The sequence below is a fragment of the Doryrhamphus excisus genome, chromosome 3, assembly GCF_030265055.1.
Source record: "Doryrhamphus excisus isolate RoL2022-K1 chromosome 3, RoL_Dexc_1.0, whole genome shotgun sequence".
In the NCBI taxonomy this organism is placed as follows: Eukaryota; Metazoa; Chordata; class Actinopteri; order Syngnathiformes; family Syngnathidae; genus Doryrhamphus; species Doryrhamphus excisus.
The window spans coordinates 10,216,489-10,235,436 of NC_080468.1; the positions used below are offsets into that span (position 1 = coordinate 10,216,489).

An 18,948-nucleotide genomic window follows, 5' to 3' on the forward strand; every position below is an offset into this window, starting at 1 on the left:
TGTCTCCAAACTGCCGTTTTATATGTCTGTAACTCAGATGCGAGAAGTGAGGTGATAGCACCATTATGTAGAGCACTTCCTGTGCTTTGGGGTGGTTTACAAAACCAATACATGCATTCATTTCTACGCAAAGGCAAGAAAACAAACCCAACTTTGTCTTTATTTGCCTCCCTTTTATCAGGGCCTCACTTTTCACTGACTTTCCAGCTTTGTCACACTTGGACATTTTCGGAATCTGACAAACGGTAGTGGTGACTCATAGTTTTTGGCCGTGTGTGAGAAGGGCAGGGTTAGGATGAGGACACTCAGGAGACGTTTATAGAAGTTTATAGCCAGATGTGGACATAAGATCAACCCCTAAATTCCCTCCTCAATGTGCCTGTGTGTGTACGTGTGGCAATAAACGAAATAAAATGAGAACACAATCACAATCTGGCCTGTGTGAGATTGGAAGCAATTGCGTGGAAAAGGCTGCAATTAATGAGGGCATCAATAAAGAACAAAAGGTTAAAATTGAATCTCCACATTAGGAATACACATGATTGGAAGTGAAAGTGTTGGTTTTTTACTTACAGTTGGTGCCCTAATTGTGCAAAGAAATAACGTCCATGACCCAAAGAGCACCAAAATTACAGCAAGCCAGCATTTACATAATGGCAAAGTGATTATAGTACTGCTGGAGTGATTCTATAACTTTGTTCAGTAGATGTGCAGACCTCTGTCAAGGCTGCACAATGAAATTTTTTGGTCAGTATAACAGTGTGCACCTTATATGACATATTCTACATCAGGGGTCTCAAACTCAATTTACTTGGGGGCCACTGGAGCTCGGGTCTAGGTGAGACTGGGCCGCATCAGGTTTTCCAAAAAAAACAAAAAAAAAACAACACATTTATTAAAAACAAAAAAATTTAAAAAACTTGGTTCCAATTTTCTACAGGAAAGGCTTTGATAAAACATTCCACTGTTCTCAAATATCTTACTTTTTATTTTTCTACACAAAATAAGATGAAAAATAAATAAACAAATCAAGAATAAAGAAAATCAATCAATCAGCAATAAATAAATAAATAAATATAATAATAAAAATAATAAAACGGCAAGTAATAAAAACTTAAGAAACCACATATAGTTGGTGGGTAGACAAATAATTCTTTTCAGATTACAATGAACAAAGCATTATTAGAACCCTGTAGACATGACAAAACACGACTATAGTCACATTTATACTTATTTACAACATATTGCGCAACTGCAGGGTCTTGAGACACATGCTAACTCGCAAACTAGAGAGCTAGCGACCTAAACGGTAGCCTTCAAGTTATTTCCAAGTTACTTAAATAGCCAAAAACTTACCGCTTCCACACGGATAGGGAGGTTAACTATTAACAGTTATTTAACCTTTAACATGAACATTAATCAAACGTAATAATTTTTTCTGGGTACATGATACCATACAGCATCCATATCAAACTTGCGCGGGCCGCACTAACATTAAAACTTTCATATCAAGGCGGGGGCCTCAAAATAGTGTCCTGCGGTCCACATTTGGCCCGCGGGCCGTGTGTTTGAGACCCCTGTTCTACATGTAGTGCGGCTGAATTTTGCTTAGCATACATCCAGTTCTGCAGTCATAACCTTCAAGTCTCAAGCAAGTATCAACTCACCGTGGTGAGAATCAAACAAGTCGAGTCGTTGACTCAGGTCACATGTCAAGTCATGCAAAAAATCTGATGCTCAACCCGAGTGTCCACGTTAGCAAAGACTGATTACAAATTCACTCACATATTCACACGTATAAACATTAACATTTATTGTGTACAAAGCTGAGGATTATTATTGTGTTATTGTGACCCTAACAAGACCTATACTTCCTGGTTTTCAGAAACTAATAAAAAGATAATAGGATACATTAGCATTCATGATAGCAAACATTACCTTTTTAAATAATTTGACCCACTTGACAAGCAAATAAGTTAGCTAAAGACACTTTTACTGCACATTTTATTGCAAAGACATACGTATATATAAGGTAGCTTGTTTAGGTTATGTTAGTGTTAGCAAATGTCCAAGCAGCTAACTAAAAAACACATTCATGGAGCTTTACCTGTTTTTATGGGTGTTTTAGTGACGGATGAAGTTGGAAGTTGTGGTGTGAGTGATTTTTCAGCTGCAGACCTTGCATACCGCAGTTCTTTTTCTAATACTGTCATTGACAAATGTGTTGACCATGTTCGTCTGGGCAGAGTTCTACTGTAAAATAGCACGATCATTAGGGTGCATCAAAAAACACAATTATTGAATTTTGATATGGCTGGGTACTAAAAGTGTTCCAATATATGTAGAAGCAACACATACTAAATATTTTTCCAATACATGATTATTTAGGGGTGCCACCATACATCTGTTTTTGAGGAATAAAGTGGTGAACAGTTCAATGGTCGCCATGGAGATTTGAGGTCAGCAAAGACTGCAGCTCAAGAACTCTGAGGTGATCTTTATGTTTTTGTTGATATTTATACTCCTATTACATATTACTACCAAATTTGTGGTTTTGTTTTTGTAATTTGAATGATTTGTAGTCATATTTATAGGTGCTATATATTTGGTGCTCATTGCCTCTACTGTAGCTAACATTAACTAGCAACAGTTTGCTAATGACAGTTAGCTAATAGCTGAGCAAGTATAACATCAATAACAGTAATATAGAGTAGACAGTATTACTGATGCCTCATATTTATTGAGAGTAGTACTGTAGTCCTACATAATCTGATATACACTTGTCCATTTATTATTTTAGGCACTGTGCAGCACAACCCACCAGCTCTCCTAAGATGCTGCCCTCTGGTCTTTGGTCTGGGCCCCCTTTGATAACCCTATAGAAAATGGTGCTGTATAGAAGTTCATTGTACTCAACTTTTTGGCAATTAGACTAGAAATTGCACATTTTCCGAAAAATCTCAATGGATTTCCTCGAAACTTTGCAAAAGACATTCTTATGTTCATTAGAAAAAAATGGAATGCCAGCCAAATTGATATTATGAATTTAAAATTTCCCATTCAAATTTGATGCACCCTAACGATCATGTTTCAAAATAAAACATCAATTCTAACTTAATCTAACTTTTCATGAAGACCAGGTCATTAGCACATCTCAAGTCTTCAGATTTTGCGACTCGAGTCACGTTATGACTTGACATGGTGTCAATTAGAGACTCTTGCAGTTATTTGCTTTTGCAGACCATGCCACTGACGACTACAGGCAGGGGTGCTGTTTGCCATCAGGCAAAGCATGCAACGGCTTGGTGCCCCAGCCCAGTTGGGAGCCCTGAGGGTTGACAAACATTGAACTTTTACAGCAGTGGTGCTATGCAAAGGGGCCCCATGTGAATATTTGCAACAGACTCTACGGTACTGGCCCGGCATGCAAAGTACAGTATTTTTCTGTGATTTTATGCATAGGGGTTGTTTAAGAAATTGTGGCTTGAAACAAAAAAATATATTCCTTTTTTTTACTAGGTTCTGTTAATGTACCTTTGAATGTTAATGATTCGGGTACTCTCCTATAATTGTGCTAATAAATAGAACAGTGTAGGTAACAAAAAAGACTTCCATCATTTGATCTCTTGCTACGAAAAGGATGTGCAGATGACCCTCATTCGCTCTCAACCATCTGTATGTCGTGATCCCTTTGTTCAATATCGTGTAGACTTTCACTGACACAGCAGTGGGGGCTGCAGTGTGGAGGCGAAATCCTCTCGATATGTGAACACGTGTTTAAATTGTCATTCATGCTGACAGAAAGGTCAGCTACCGGAAAGGAGTAACTGACAGACGTGTAGTCGGCTTATTCAAGGCAACTGGGGGGGGCTATTTGAGGACTTTTGGACTCATTTTCCATGAGGTCTTGTGTATAATATTGTGTATAAAAATGTATAATACTTACTCTTGTAATGAAAAAAAACAACAGAAACAAGTGAGGGACTGATTTGATGTTTATATTCCAAATGATAACCCAAAACAGACACTCGCCATTTAGTTCTCACTCAGGTAGTCATTATCCTATTGCATGACCCCGCCTCCTCGGTGTCCTGCAGCTTCTTGGATATGCATGGGCACCCTCTTACTCGCTGTGAGAGAGGATCGACCTTCTTGTGGAGTGTGTATAATTAGAACAGGTCTCACATGATCATCATTGCATAGCTGAGCAGGTCACACCCAAACTCAGTCATTTCACCACTCTCTCTCTCTGGCCTCTTTATTTTTCATGCTATACACTTAACAAATCCAAGAGGGAATAGGGGAGTAGAATTTGTACCAACAGGAGAAAAGACAGTTAATTTTTTTTAATATAAGATGTTCATGACAGTAATCAGATATCTCAATGGGTCCTTAAATCCCAGCACACCGCCTCGCTCCCTGCTGCCGGATGTTTGGTGGAGTGCACACAACTCAGCGACGTGGAAGTGGTGTAAATATTTGGAAAAGGGATAATGGCAGGCTGGACCGCCACTGATTTTAAAGTTGACTTGTAACTTTTTAATGATTAACTCGAAAAGCAGAAGGTTAAGGATGATATTTGCAAATGGATACAATGTTGCGTTTCAGCATGGTTCCCAAATGCCAGGAAAATGGGCACTAGGGTGGAAGAACCCCAACGCTTCTATGATTATTCTATGATTACATACCGCAGATCTTATCATTTCGGCTCCTCGCACAAAAAAAACAGTGGAAGGTCGAACACAGTTTGTTCCAAGATGTTCGGATTTGTTGACATTTGAAGCATTCCTCTTAGGAAATATTGTAAATAAAAATAATCTTTTTCTAAGGGTCAAATTGTTTCAGTCATAAAAACCTTTATTGTTTTAGGTTTTACATTTTAACATTCTCAAAGGCCCTCTTTTATGCAAAATTGACTTTTTAATATTTAAAGAGGACCTGTTATGCTTTCGCTACACATCTTAAAACAAATCTTGGAGCTCTGCTAACTAACCGTCAGTCAGCTACAGATATGCCTTAATACAGATTTCATTTTTCTTCAGGGAATAGGCTAGAAATTGCTATTTGACGTATATATCAATATATACTTCCTCTACATCCTTGCAATAAGAAGAATACAAGCTAAAAGCTCAACAGAGCCAAACAGAAGACAATTGAACTTGTTTTCAGCATTTAGCCATTTAAATAAGACCAGCATGTGTCATGAATAAGTCCATAGAACTTTATTATTATTATGATTATTTTCTGTTCCTTGTTTTCAAATGCAAAGGTTGGACTAATGAAAGGTTTGCTAAACCTGATGGGTGATGTGGTGTAATTACCTTAAATTACAACGATAATTGGGTAATACGTGTGAACCTTGTGGTTGTTATTACATAAATATGATAAGTAGTTTCTACTTTTTCATATGGAATGAGTTTGACTTAGTGGTTGTGCATGACATAAATCATGTAAAATGGCAGTAGCGCGCCTCCTACACAGCGTAATGTTCCATCCTACTTTACATTTAAAGCAAGTCTATTCTCGTCAACCATTTCTTTCCACTGTTGCTTATTTTCACTCTCCTCCCATCTTGATTTCCTACTCAGTCTGGTTTTTACCTCAGGTCACACCCATCCTGGAGCTGCAAGGGTCACATTACACACACACACACACACGCACACACCACGCACACACCACACACACAGATCCATGTGGTGTGAGTTTAGGTAAATGACATCAACTGTGACCGTGTGTGAACTCACCAGCGGCAAGGCCTAGTCTAACCAAACAAGTCACACACCGTCATAAAAAAAAAAAATCAGAGTGTTAACGGTCTACAACAGAGAAGTTTGAATACGTACTGTCGCGCCATTAACTTTGCACTCTGTCTGCGTGCTCGCCCGACACACCCACCGTGATCATGTCTGACTTGTGAGGAAAAACAGGCCGCCCGTGTGTACATGCACACGTGTGTGGTGCATCTGTGTTAGTGGTGCTGTTGGAGCAGGTTCCTCCTCAGAGCCAAGATTACATTCCCACAGAGCCCAGGCCTCATACCTTATCTTCTCTCTATCCTTTTCCCTCCATCTTTCTCTGTCTGTCTCGTATTTTTCTTATGCTATGACAGAATGTTTATATATAGTGTTTAGGTAGAACAGTCAGGTGAAACATACACGTATACACAGGGGTGTCATTTTAGATACGTTCCTCGTCGACAGAAGTTGTCCCTACTTGGGTGTAAAATCAACATGTCACGCTTAATGTGTGGTTGTGTTCAAGTTGGAGTTCAAGGGGCTAATGTGTATTTGACACTTGTGTCATATGCGATGCACTAAATTAAACAACACAATGCACATGGCCCCATTGAAGCAGCAGTTGCCTTTTTAGTAGCAGGGGAACAGTTGGTATAATCCAGTGCTAAATCATCCAATGTGACGTGTTAACAAAGACGAGTCCTGGGTTAACCTTTCATATAAATATATTAGTGTGAGGCAAGGAGAAGACTTCGAGGTAGGCGCAACAGCTTGAGAAACATCAAGAAAAACATCTTTTAATATTGTTATGCAAAATTTGTGTTTAGTTCCAACAATGAGCAGCTAAACAAAGTCTGTAGTATATATATCAAAGTGTATATATATATGTGACACATGTACATACACCAGGGGTCTCAAACCCAATTTACCTGGGGGCCACTGGAGCTAGGGTCTGGGCAAGACTGGGCCGCATCAGGTTTTCCAAAAAAAAAAACAAAAAACCGCATTTATTAAAAACAGAAAAATGATTAAACTTTGCTTTGGTTTCGATTTTCGACAAGAAAAGCTCTGATAAAACATTCCACTGTTATCAAATATCTTACTTTTTATTTTTCTACACAAAATAAGATGAAAAATAAATAAAGAAAATCAATCAATCAGTAATAAATAAATAAATAAAATAATAATAATAAAACGGCAAATAATAAAAACTTAAGGAACCACATATAGTTGGTGGGTAGACAAATTATTTTTTTCAGATTAAAATGAACAAAGCATTATTAGAGCCCTGTAGACATGACAAAACACGACTATAGTCACATTTATACTCTTTTTATTTACAACATATTGCACAACTGCAGGGTCTTGAGACACATGCTAACTTGCGAACTAGAGAGCTAGCAACCTAAACGGTAGCCTTCAAGTTATTTCCTTTAAACTTAAAAAGCCAAAAACTTACCACTTCCACACGGATAGGGAGGATAACTATTAACAGTTATTTAACCTTTAACATGAACATTAATCAAACGTAATAATTTTTTCTGGGTACATGATACCATACAGCATCCATATCAAACTTGCGCGGGCCGCACTAACATTAAACTTTCATATCAAGGCGGGGGCCTCAAACTAGTGTCCTGCGGGCCACATTTGGCCCGCGGGCCGCGTGTTTGAGACCCCTGACATACACAATAAAGTATGTGGTCATCTATAAATATATATATTGATATTATGAAGTGGCTGCATATTGAGCGAGTGGTTAGCACGCAGGCCTCACAGCTAGGAGACCCGAGTTCAATTCCACCCTCGGCCATCTCTGTGTGAAGTTTGCATGTTCTCCCCGTGCATGCGTGGGTTTTCTCCGGGTACTCCGGGTTTCTCCCACATTCCAAAAACATGCTAGGTTAATTGGTGACTCCAAATTGTCCATAGGTATGAATGTGAGTGTGAATGGTTGTTTGTCTATATGTGCTCTGTGATTGGCTGGCGACCAAGCCAGGGTGTACCCTGCCTCTCGCCCAAAGTAAGCTGGGATAGGCTCCAGCACCCCCGCGACCCTCGTGAGGAAAAAGCGGTAGAAAATGAATGAATGAATGAATGAATGAATGTACATTTATATGAGATGATTTTTAGCTATTTAGACAATCAGAGCTGTGAGTCGAGTCCTTTTTTAGTGTATAGTAAATCTATACTGTTATACAAGCTGCACACTGACTACTCTAAAGTGCATTAAAGTTGAATTTCAATAGAGTTGCACCTTGAGAAGATATACTAGCATGTCCATTACTGAACATGCTTGAGAAGAAAATGTGTCGCTGCACCACAGAGCTGAATGGACCAGAATTAACCAGACTAAACCTTCCTTGTGTTGATACGATCTAAATATGTTAATGCAGTGTTTATCTACACAACAGCCTGAGCATGTAGAATCCACAGACGCCTGATCCTCCCTGGCGACTCGCCACCATGTGCTTGGCCAAAGAAAACATGGATATGTAAAGGGAATATGACACCTGTTTGCAGTATTATAACGTCAGAAGGTGACGAAGACAAATGTGTTTTCAGGTTGAAGAGGGCCTCTTCCCTGTAATCAGGTACATTTGTTTTTGGTAGCTATGTACTGGTCTCCAGCCAGTCCTGCAGAGATGTTGTAATTCAGGCTACACAGGGTTCTGCAGTCCACACGTATATTCTCTACACTTAATTGAATTTTTAATTGGATATAATTGGGTGAATCCATGATGAAATCGTCCTTTAAGTTTATTAGGCAAGGATTCAGTCATCCATAAGGTGCAAGCTTCTTAAAGTGAGCTTCTTTAATGATGCAAGGCTGCGCAGTTTGTTGTTGTCTCAGGTTTTATTAAGAGCTGACTTCCAAACATGACAGGTGCTATTGTTTTGTCTCAGTGTTGATGGCTCTCTTCTTATGGCTTTGTCAACCTTTATGCCAAGGGGATTTAACACACACACACACTAATCTGAACATACACCACTGCATTCTTTCGCCGCTCTTTCTGTGGTGTGCACGTCCTCATCAGATCACTATGCATTTTGTCAACAACAGCCTGTCTTTTCTCCTCAGTGTCAGCTGACCCTCTCCCGCCATCACACTCGCTCCCTTTATAACACTACTAATACAATGATCACTCCTCTCTCTTTCTGTGCATGTGCCTATACAACCAGTCCTGGAGGTATCATGCATGTACAGTATATTATGCCGAGGTATACTGTAAACCAGGGGTCTCAAACTCAATTTACCTGGGGGCCACCGGAGCTAGGTTCTGAGTGAAGCCGGGCCGCATCAGGTTTTCAAAAAAAAAAAACAAAACGCATTTATTAAAAACTTGAAAAAAAATCAATAAAAAAAACTTTCTTCAATGCTTTTGCTTCTGCTATACCCTACACTTTTTCAGTACTTTGGTTCCAGTTTTCCACACCAAAATATCTGATAAAACATTCCACTGTTCTCAAATATCTTAATTTTTATTTTTCTATACACAAAACAAGATAAAAAAAAAACAAATTAAGAATAAAGACAATAAATCAATCAATCAGTAATAAATAAGTAAAATAATAATAAAACAGCAAATAAGAAAAACGTAAGAAACCACATACAGTTGGTAGAGAAATTATTTTTTTCAGATTCAAATGTACAGTATTAACAGTTATTTAACCTTTAACATGAACATTAATGAAACTTAATAATTTGACCCAATTAGCAAGTTAGCATCCTACTCAGTTCCATCTGGGAGCAGCGTGGTAACTTTAACAACATGTTTGATGAGATGCTTTATCTTGACGTGTATTCTCCCTTTTATTCCAAATCATTTCCTGCATTTATTTGTACCCAGCGTCATAAGCCTTTAGCTTCATTGCTAATCCAAAGCAAAACAGGGCGGGGTAACAGGGTAGGGTAACAGTATGGGCGGGGCAAAATCATGTTAATTGTGTCCGGTGTGCACATAGCTTTAAGCTGTCATTTCAACATTAAACTTTGGTATCAAGGTGGGGGCCTCAAACTAGCGCGGGCCGCAAGTTTGAGACCCCTGCTGTAAACACTTCAATGTTTGTTTACTCTGCTGGGGGGAAATATTGATGCTTCTGTATCGGCATTGTCATATTCACTTTTGCAAGAATGCACTTCAAATAGAGGTGACGGGGATGTCACCAGGGATATCATTGATAAAAGCACATCACTGTATTCATGTCACATGTGACAACAGAGCAGTGGTGTCCATATTTGCCCCGTGGGCTATTTGCATCCTCAGCTTGTTTTGCCTCCAAGTTGAAACACGATACATTTTCCAGGGCCTTGACCAAGCACATTTTTATTATTATTGACCATGAGTAAAAATGAGTGAAAAAATACATGAATATAATATGGTATTGTTATTAGCCATATTGTATTGAGTGGGCAGCTTACGCTTACCAAGGTTGCGATAAGTTGAGTCTGCTATTTTTTGTCTTTTTTTAAATTTTTTTACTTTTTGCCATTTCTGTGTAGATCGATACTTAAATATCGATACTTTCAAAGCCGGGCTTGCCTTACCTGGTCACACCAGGTTATGTCCAAACTTTCAGCTCAAAATCAGTTTGACTATGTAACTCATTCGGAGATGGTGTCACTACTTCGCTAGCATTCTCTGATCAAATTTTCCATAAGAGATATAGCTTTTCAGCCGAAAGAATACGCCACCTTATAAGATTAAATATTGGTTTGGCCAATGTTAGCAGACGTATATGTCACAGTAGTCCTTGCATGAGTACTCAGCCCATTAATCTTCCTTTATTACAATATTTACTGGAGGAATAAGCTCCTTAAGGCGTCAAAACACGGCTTTATTCTAACAAAAAGGAAATATATTTCAAAATGGAAAAAGGTCGCCACAAAACTCATCATAATTTACAGCAGTAAAATTGTAATTATTGAGATTTTTTGAGATAACCAAAGACAATACAACAAACACTGTATTTTTCTTGGATTTTTACTTAGAATTCTCAAGTTGATTGACCACTGAATTGTTTAATCTGTTGTGTTGTGTGTTTAGCAAAGTGAACATCTCTTCCATCTTCACAGAATGATGTGTGCTGCCATAAATGCGTCAAGAATCCAACCTTTCAGAGTCATGTGGGCAAAATTACGACTTCCTGGGTAAACTTCGTGGTACACGTTTCAGTTTGAAAATAAAAAAAAAATATTTTAAAAAGCACAGGCCCCTTTTTTTTATAACAATGTTGCGAAAGTGGTTTGGCAAAGCCTTGACTGTATTTTCTTTGGAACGGTTTTTGTGTTTGTCTGTGCCTGTGTGGCAATTTCCTGCCTCCGAATGAACGTGTTTGCTCTTAAGGGGAGGAGACATCCAACTCAGGCTATATTTAAGAGAGATTGGTCACTTCTCTGAAATGTTGGTGTAAACTTTGGCACAACGACCTCTTCTTATCACAGTTATTTACAGTTACTTTTTCAGTGGGCTTTATTAGAGATACTAGGTTTGTGGTTTCAAGCAATTAAAGCGGTGGAAGTTACCGTTCTGGATAACTTACTTCAATGGGACCTGAATGGTAAACGCATATTGTCAGGGTCATTTATAAGTGCTCTGGCTTTTCATAATGACGACTCTTCATTTTGTCCATGCATGCCAGCAATCCTGCGTACAGACGGTCCAATTTTGCCATTATCCTCCCACTAGACAGGTGAAAGCGGCGCTGCAGGGCATTATCGTCAACACCCTTGCAAGCTGCCCCTCCCTCACGTGAACATTTACAACCGTCAGTCAGGTTTCTCCTGCCCCTTATCTTTGTGTTGTTGCCGTACATGAAAGACAGATGCCAGAAGCTATACAGTATTATAGCCTTGGCTGGCCCTTGTCACTGACATGAGGCGTTGAGAGAAAACTGCAGTTGACTGGTTTTTATGAGCTCTTTTTTTTTTTTTTAAGCACATTCCTTCACAGAATGACAATGTCTGGGCATGTCGAAGTTATGGTGCTGCTCTTTGTGGCCTTATCTCCTCATTGAATCACTCTTACTTCTTCACTTTCCTGTCTCTATATGGTGTGTCCAAAGTGTGGCCCAGGGGTCATTTGCGGTCTGCGGTTGATTCTTTTATCGGCCCTTGCACACATTTAAAAAAATACTATTAAAAAGGTAAACTAAGAAAACAATAAGAAAAATGGAAAAGGAGCAGCAATTTTAGGAGAAGGAAATATAAATATTGTAATGAAGTCATGATATTAACAAAAATGGTAACAACAACAATTTTTAATGAGCATAGCTCTGTAATACAATGACAAAAATATCCAGTCTATATTGATATGAACAATATGCTTGTTTTTGACATCGTGCTTAAAGGAAATATTATTTTAAAAACAGATATTTCGCCCAGCCCTAGAATAAAGTCACAATGTTATGAAAACAATCACAAGAAGACAACAGCAAGCGGTAGAGAAAAAGTAATACACTATAACACAGAGGCCGAGATGTAGGTTTTTTTTTCTTGAAATATATACAGTATAATTTGATAGCATATTTACATGGATTGTACAGCTGCAACAATTAATCGATGTTTGGAAAATTCATTAACAGCAACAAAAATTGAAAAATGAGCAGTAGCGAAAAAGTAATACTATATATTGTATATACAAATATAAATAGTTTTACTTAGCATATCTCCATGGATTGTAGAGCTGCAAGAATTAATCGATTAATCAATGGTTATGGTCTATTACACAATTAATCTACAACTATTTTGGCAGTCGATTAATCGTTTCTTGATTTCAATACTTAAGATACTCTAATTTCAGCCTCAAATGTAAATATTATTTAATTTCTTTGGTCATCCATGAAAGCAGACCTATTATCCTATTATGGATACATATATATATATATATATATATATATATATATATATATATATATATATATATCCAGGGCTCGACAATAACGATGTACCGATGGCCCGGGGCAAGTTAAAACAAAATTCGGGCAAGTAAATTCAATCATTAATATTCCCGTCGGGCAAGTGCACTTTAGCATGCCATACTGCCAAGAGTTTTTTTTTTTAAAGCGGTTCTTGTTGGGTGTTGGTAAAACACGGACTGCGTAATTCCGGTGGTAATTTGCAAACCAATCCTTGCAAATCTTGAAATGGACCAATCAGAATCGTTTATTTAGACCGTGGTCCGTAATCCACAATCCGCGTTTTACCCACACCCGTTCTTGTTCGCGATCAACCAATCAGCGATTGTTTTACTAGGAAAACATCTATCATGGCGTCCCTGCAAACATCGTCTAATTCTTCAACTTCTGAAGGAAAACAGCAAAAAGTGATGAAACAGTGCCTCCTAAACAAGTATTTTATTAGCTGCAGCAAATCAAATGATGGCACAGGTGAGTGAATCACGTTGCTGTGACAATTTGAAGTGGTCACAATGAAACACCACCGATTAGATCCAATACCAAGTGCTGATTTTGCACAAGCTACAAAACCTAGCGGTCTCATTTCTCTGTGTATTTTTCTCACCTTTGCTTCACAAATTATTGTTTGACCATTGAGCATTTTTTTCTGGATTAAAAACACTTTACTAGTACACAAATGTGTCAAATGTTTCATTGTGGTGCACAACTTATAAATATCACTGCTTACTACGACTACCATGTGTAAGGTAGCATGGCTTGCCATGTTAACATACATCTCCACAAATTTTCAGACATTCCTCCAAATACAATGCATCAGTACTATTATCTGATGAATTATCAGCATATATTGATATATGATATCATTATGGCAGTCTTTTCATTTTACATGGGGCAAGTTCGGGCAAGTAGTTCTCACCTTAAGGATTCCCCATGGGCAAGTCATTTTTGTTTTTAACGTAGAGCCCTGATATCCATTGACTTTGGAAACCAGTGATGGGCATTTTTTCCTCTTGATACCACTACTGTAGGTGTTGGCTTCATATTAATTTGGTCCATCTATAGCCTAATAGATGACGGCAATAATTGAAACAAGAAGTTCAAGATTAATCACTTGAGAAACTGATCATGAAAATTATAATTTATTTTACTGAAGCCAGAGCTACATTTAGTGTTGTTATTATCGAACATTATTTGAATTGAATATTCAGTTGGCACCCGGTGTTTGCGCACTTATTTCTTCTGGCAGTTCCAATCTTCTATGTCTGAATAAAGAGGCAGAATCCGTATTTGCAAGTGAAGAGGCTTAGCTTTGAGCCTCAGGCGGTGCTGACGTCAGAAAAGTAGTATATTTAATTATAAAGTTCAAACACGGAAGTTATTTTTAGCTGCATTGCTAGAATGTAATTTATTATAGTAATAGTTATTTGTGTAAAATAACAGTTTTCTAAGTATTTTCTGCAATTGGGAATGTTAGCTGTCCTACTTATTAGCCTGTTAGGAGGAGCAGCTTGATGATGGTCTCCCATTTTAAAGTCCCTTTTGTGCTCTGAATAGGACAGGAGTTTGAACACACAGGTACTTTAGGCTAAGTCATCGTCCTTCCAATATGAGTGAAATAAATAGTTGGGCTGTTTGTGTGTGAGTGGAAGAAAAGCTCTGACTCACTTAGGGAGAGGTCATTTGGCGCCACCTGCTAGTTTGCATGTACGTATAAGTCCACTCCCAAATATGAGACGTCTTTTAAACTTATTCTCGGGGAAAATGATTATTCAGACTCAGATTCAAAGTAATTGATGAATTTTCCAGGAAAAGTCTTTCAGCTCCCACCTCGAATGTCCAGTCAATGTTGTGTTACTCCGCTATACAGACTGCTGATGCTCCATGCTGCAATGCACCAATGAAATAGTCTCTCCCTCATACTGGAAGCTCTGATACCATATATCGCTCTGCGCAGTATATCATCCCTATTAGCAGTCCAATTAGTATGCTTAACTCAGTCAAATGAGAAAGTGCTAAAAGAATTCATCCTTGTGTCTTATTTAAAGTTAAAGCCTGCTCATAATTTAAAACAGCGTCAGAACCAAATTGAATTAGCCACTGTCGGCTTTGTCATCCTTAATAGATACAAGAAGAGGGTGAAAACATCCTGCTTTTGCCGGTGCCAAGTCCGAGGGGGATAATCACACGCAGAAACAGGATTAGGCCAGTTGACAGTAGGATTAGAGCTGCAGATAGGATTAGCGTCGTAGAGATCAGATTAGTATAATATGTGCCAGATTGATTGTGTAAAGTCACTGGTGAAGGAGCGTATGGGTGCGTGGATGCACTGTACACGTGTTTAGAATGCAGACACTTAGAACAGGAGAGCGTGGATCAAAGATGGTATATTAAGGAGAAGTGTCATGGCTCTAATGGGTTTTTTTTTCACTAGACAAGAATGGTAATGGTAATGGTAATGGTTTTATTTCATTTGAACATGCATCAGATTACAATTGAATGCATCCCATAATCAGTTCCCAGTTCCACATGTCCAAAAGGAGTAGGAAGAAGCAAAGCTTATTAAATCCTACCCCTCCATCTGGTACTTTTACAATCACTAACTGTTACATTTGTTCACTTCCTGCTTTCTTAATATAATTTAATTTTTTTTTGTCACGTATCGAAGTACTCGGTGATATGAGCATCCAATGCCATAATGGGTACCATAGTGCATGTCAATATAGTGATATATATAGCACATCATGACTGGTTCAAGACTCTTCATCCTTGTATTTAGCAAACATCAACTGCTTGTATTGTTTCTTGAATTGGCTCATCGTTGTGCATTGTTTGATTTCCTTACTCAATCCATTCCATAGTTTGATTCCACATACTGAAATGCTATGGCTAGCATAACGTAGTCCTAGCATAGAAGTGTTTCAAATGTACTTCTTCCCTGAGATCATATTTCTCCTCTCTTGTAGAGAAGTATTGGATGACATTTTTAGCTAATTGGTTATTTTTAGCCTTATGCATTATTTTAGCTGTTTGAAGATGAACTATATCAGCAAGTTGAAGTATTTGTGATTTTAGAAATAAGGAGTTAGTATGTTCTCTGTAGGCGGCATTATGAATTATCCTTACTGACCTTTTTTGCAGTACATTTAGTGAGTGAAGATTGCTTTTATAGTTATTAGCCCATATTTCCACACAATAAGTAAGATATGGTAGAACCAGAGAGCAATAAAGAGTGTGGAGTGATTTCTGATTGAGAACAAATTTTGCTTTGTTCAATACTGAAATATTTCTGGCCACCTTATGTTGTATATTTGTAATATGAGGTTTCCAGCTCATATTTTCATCTATTGTGATTAAAATATGAGCTGGAAACCGAGAAGGGATGAGAATGATGCTTATGGTGCACAGTTCATGTTTCATACACTTGTGTATGTCTTTTAGGACTGTACTAACAAATTTCAATGTAGAATTTGATTATTTTGTCCATAGTCTTGTTTTTATTATTCCTACAAATAAAAATATATCTTATATCAAAATAGGCTATTTAGTAAGATGTATGCTCAGCAGCAGCTGTGGGCACCCCCACGGTCAGAATGGAACAGTCGACTGCAAGATTGATAGTTGAATCAGACTCCATGTTAAGGCAGCCCTAGTGTGTTTTATACAGTCGCGTTTCTAATTGTTCTAAATGTGCAATGTTCATTTTCAAGTGTGCTTCAGGATCCTAATGACAGCATAGTAACAGCATATGGAATCAAATCGAACCTTTAATATCACATCCACTGAAACCTTGGTTAGCGTTTTTTGGTTTACATCCAAAATTCATGCCAATATTTTACCTTACTTAACGTACATTTCCCGGTTAACATACAGTATGGTGTGCTTGTATGGTATTTTTATCACAGAACGTCTTTGTTAGCTGCCTCTTAGCATGCTAACAGAAGTTAGCATGCTAACGCCTATGACATCATCGCAATATCAATGCGATATTAGAGGAGCTAAGTTGCAGGCAGACAGGGGTGGGGTGCAGAGTTTTAGCTTTGCGTGGTTTACGGCTTCAACATTAGGCCGTGTTTTTAATTCGAGATTAGGATATGGTTCGGCTCACTCTACCGCCACTCTAAAACAGCAGCTTGGATTTCTGATGAACAAACTTGCCATGTTTGGGACTAGCCCTCACATGACAAGAAGCTTGATAGAAAACCATCATATAATCATATAAAAATCACTTCAGAGCAAAACATGTGTGGGAAAATTGAGGCAGTGTGAAGGGGGCGCTGCTTAAAAAAAAAACGCACTCACACAGAGCAGTCTAAGTTTGGACGTAGGGCTCCTGTGTACGTGACATCTGACCTTAAGCATTTCTGAAAAACAACACCCAGTGGGGTGCGAATAACTTATTGCCATTGGAGCGTTTGTGTGTACACAAATAACAAGGACTGTGTGTGTGGCTGCTGCTATGCTACATACACTATAAGGGCAAAAGCATGGGTGTCAAACATGTTTTTGTTATGGGCCTCGTCACAATTATGGTTGTCCTCAGTGGGCCACCTGCTTGCTAACAAAGTTAGTACAAAATAAGCCAAATTTTTGCTAAATTGGCAGAACAATATTATATTATTTATATTTATTTTTGTCATTGGTATATATTTTTATAACAAAAAATCTACCATTCATTCATTTTCTACCGATTTCACTTTGCTTATCACCGTGCCCCCCCCCCCCCCCCCCCAAAAAAAAAAAATCTACCAAATATACCAAAAATAGAATAACTCATTCATTCATTTTCTACCGCTTTTCCTCACGAGGGTCGCGAAGGGTTCTGGAGCCTATCCCAGCTGTCTTCGGGCGAGAGGCGGGGTACACCCTGGGCTGGTGGCCAGCCAATCACAGGGCACATATAGACAAACAACCATTCACACTCACATTCATACCTATGGACAATTTGGAGTGGCTAATTAACCTAGCATGTTTTTGGAATGTGGGAGGAAACCGGAGTACCTGGAGAAAACCCACGCATGCACGGGGAGAACATGCAAACTCCACACAGAGATGCCCGAGGGTGGAATTGAACCCTGGTCTCCTAGCTGTGAGGTCTGCACGCTAACCACTAGATCACCGTGCCGCCCAAAAAAAAAAAAATCTACCAAATATACCAAAAAAAGAATGAGAGCGATGGCCAAGGGTGGAATTGAACCCTGGTCTGCGCGCTAACCACTCCACCACCGTGCCGCCTATTGGCAGAACAATATTATATTATTTATATTTATTTTTGTCTTTGGTATATAATTTTATAACAAAAAAAAAATCTACCAAATATACCAAAAATAGAATAACTAATCCTAAAAATAAAAAAAATACATGAAATAATATACATTGTGTGCCATTGTCTGCCATCGTTTTGTACATGGTGGTAATGCATCAGCGGGGGCAAACTGTAACTATTATCATGGATTAACACTCCCACCCTTTGCCATCATCATAAGCCCCCGTTGATCACATATCAGCTCGCTTGACCACTAAGCACTGCAGCATGCACATCAGCGTATACAATGAGGCTCAGCTCAGAGCTATACACTTAATCACAAGGGTATGCCTGTGTGGTGGTTCATGGTTTGGAATAGATGCAACTGCAACAAGAAACCATGGTGGCTCACATTTTGACTCTTTTTTTAGGAACTGTTGCTAATTGTAGTACAATAAAGCGCAGGGATTTGGACCTCAACTGGCCCTTCCTTAGTGTCTTATCAGTTATTTACCAAGCATAACTATCAAGATAAAGCATTTATTCTGTGAAGAATTATGCCGAATGTAAAGTAAAGTAAATAAACGTTGAATGTCATCTTCAGTGTTTCACTGAGCCTGCTAATGAACTGAATTACTTTTTATGCTTTCTACTATGTTGGACTTCCACCATGCCTGACAATGTTGGGCAGAGCCTTTGAGTGGCTGCTGCTGGCCAGCAACACAAAGCTCCTTTCACAGTGTGTGTGAGGAGAAAGCGCTTTCATCTCCGTGTATGTTTGGACAGAAGTCACTGGAATGCAGGCCAGAGAACAGTAGAGCCTCACATAATGTGATGCAAAGCATCCCGGCGAAATGACACCATGAGAGATTCCAGTCCACAGTGAACGAGATTGTAATTGTGATTATATTATATGTAAACAAAATAACACAATGGTTGGGTGGTCTAAATGAGTGATGCAAAGCTTTAGAGCAGGGGTCTCAAACTCAATTTACCTGGGGGCCACTGGAGCTAGGGTCTGGGCAAGGCTGGGCCGCATCAGGTCCCCAACCA

The 18,948-nt window shown here is 38.6% G+C and overlaps 1 protein-coding gene across 17 annotated transcripts in view; it reads left to right on the forward strand.

The window, feature by feature from the left end:
- The window catches only part of mbnl1 (muscleblind-like splicing regulator 1), a 61,736-nt gene that overhangs the window by 17,145 nt on the left and 25,643 nt on the right, over positions 1–18,948 (forward strand). The gene's annotated exons all lie outside the window — the stretch shown is intronic.